At 45.5% G+C, this 2,566-nt stretch overlaps 1 pseudogene; it reads right to left on the bottom strand.

Annotated features, from left to right (window-relative positions):
* Window positions 1-1,150: 1,150 nt before the first annotated feature.
* Window positions 1,151-1,678, bottom strand: LOC116624418 (annotated as a pseudogene).
* Window positions 1,679-2,566: the final 888 nt, after the last annotated feature.

The following is a 2,566-nucleotide window of genomic DNA, read 5'->3' as shown; positions in this document are numbered from 1 at the left end:
TGCTTTAATCTCTTGATCAACTCTTGTCAGGGCCAAAGCCCAGGAGAAAGTAGGACTGACCTATATCAGGAGAAAAAATGTCTTTCAAAGCAGAAGATTTTGCCTCCATTTCCCAAACCAGTCAAACCTTCCAGTATCGGTTCTATAAGCTCCCTGCCAATATGGAGAATGAGCCATTCAATAAGAGAGACCAAGACTAACTGTTCTGAGATGAAAACTTTTGGTCAGCCTTTAAGCAAGACCAAAGCAACAGCTCCAAGAGAATGTCCCATGGTCATGAATGTGTCTCCCTAAAGTACTTTATGACCTGGTAGCCCAGAGTCCTTCATCTCTGTGTCTGACTTGTGACCTCTTCTGGCCTGGAATCTTGTCCCCACCTTAATACCCCCTCCTGTTTATCCCAGCTGAGCACCAATAGAAGAGGCCCCCGTGATAACAGATGAATTTTCATGGTGGCAGTAATGATTTTAAAATATATCCAAAAATTCTTTGACAAGTCTCCTCTTAAAAAGATGGAGCCTAATTTTTCTCCCCTTGAGTGTAGGCCTGAATGATCGATTACTTTCTAAAAATAATCAAATGTGATGGAAGTGACCATCTGTGACTTCCAAGCTTGGGTCATAAGAAGCATTGTGGCTTCCTCCTTGCTCTTGGATTTGGACTGCTCACTCTAGAGAAGCCAGACACCATGTTGTGAGGACATTTAAGCAGCTCATAGAGAAGCTCATATGAAGGAAAACTGAGGTTTCCTGCCAACAACTAGCACTGTGTAAGTGAACCATCTTGGATGTGAGTCCTTCAGGGCTAGTATAGCCTTCAGATAACTGCAGTCCCAGCCCAAATCTTAACTACACACATCACAGGAAACCTTGAGCAAAGCTGTTCCAAATTCCTGACCCACAGAAATTACGGGAGATGATATGTTTATTGTTGATTAAGCCACTTAGGTTCTGGGCTAATTTGTTTTTGTTGTTGTTGTTGCTTGTTTATTTGTTGGGGTTTTTTTGCTGCAAAAAGCTTTCTTGTTTCCATTTGGTCCACAGCTTGGGAGAGGGCTCCAGGGCAGTTAAAAAGCTTCCTAGTGGCTGCAGGGAGAGGCTCAGGCACATGCCAGAGGGGCCCCTCAAAGGTTGCTGGGCTTCAGAGGCTCCTAGTCGTGCTTGAAGGTGAACCCTTCAAAAAGATACTCACCCAGCCTTGTCTGGGGGGCCAGCCAGCCTACAGAGGTGAGTCAGGTTGTCTTCATCTTCTTGATGAGTTTCACCTCCTTATCCAGGAAGTGGTTTTGCAGGAAGTCACAGAGATGGTGGTCTCCCTGGACAGATCTCAGGTCATGCAGATCTGAAAGGGCCTGGTTCAGGTTCATCTCCAGAACTAGGGCAGCTTCCATGGTGTCCAGGATTTTGCCCCACTCATCTTGGGATGGCTTCTGCACATCCTGGAAGAGGACATGGCCGCTGCACTGGTTTTGCATCTTCAAGATATGCTTAGTGCCCTTGTGCTTCTCCTCAGCCAACTAGCAGAAGAGGGGCTCACGCCCTCCAGAGCCACATTGTCATGGTCGAAACAGAAGCCCAAAGAGAGGTACAGGGTAGGAGGCCAGCAGATGCATGTTGACCAGGCAGCTGACAGTGGCCTCCACTTCAGTGGAGCAATTCTGATGAATCTGGGAGCTCATGGCTGATCGGTAATAAGGAGCTAAGCTCAAAATAGGGTGTTGACTGGTTCTAGAGGCAGAGGGTGGCAGAGGAAGATGGCTGGAAAAATGGTTGGAGGCTGATGTCTCTGGGTCTGTTCTGTCCAAACGCTGTTGAAGCAAGAGACAGATCTGTGGACTGCCAGGTGCTCTTGGTTTGGGGCTAATTTGTTACACAGCAACAGATAACTAATCCAGGGACTTGGCAACAACCTCTTTTGCTGTCCTCGCTATTACTCATGCTGGTTGTGGGAATTATGAGCCAGATGAGAGGGAATAATTTATGATCATCAGTGGGGAAGATATTTTGGGAAGTATGACCTCTCCTCATACCATACCTCCTCATAAACTGTGACAGCCCCACTGTGGTAATCTGGCTATTGATACCACTAGATTTGTAGGGACATTTCGATTTTTAAAAAATGTTCGAACTTACAAAGAAATATCTCACAAATATTTCTTTGTATTTTCTTCCCAACAGCTCTATGGAGCAGGCAGGGTAGCTATTATTTCCTCGAATTTAGACATGAGAAAACTCAGGCCCAGAGTTTCAAATTTCAAGTGACCGATGTGTGACAAAGTCAGGATTTGAATGGAAGTCTCTCAGATTCCACATCTGGGTTACCATCATGCCCCTTAAATAAGTGCCATTTCTGCTCTGTGAGTCAGTTAAGTTCAATCCAGCATATTTAATAGCAAGAGATAATATTTACAAAGAGCTCGGTGCAAGGTAAAGTACTCACTAAGTGGTAGCTAATACTATCATTATATTTATGGGATGCCCAGTGCTAGGAATACAGAGGTGAACCAGGCCAGGCCCTTTTCCTTAAGGAACTTGGGCTGGGAGGAGACGCAGACCTTGCTGAATGA

This window comes from Phoca vitulina, unplaced genomic scaffold (genome assembly GCF_004348235.1).
Source record: "Phoca vitulina isolate PV1807 unplaced genomic scaffold, GSC_HSeal_1.0 scaffold67, whole genome shotgun sequence".
Taxonomy (NCBI): Eukaryota; Metazoa; Chordata; class Mammalia; order Carnivora; family Phocidae; genus Phoca; species Phoca vitulina.
The sequence above is the reverse complement of the archived record's forward strand: the minus strand, read 5'-3'. Positions and strand labels throughout refer to the sequence as shown.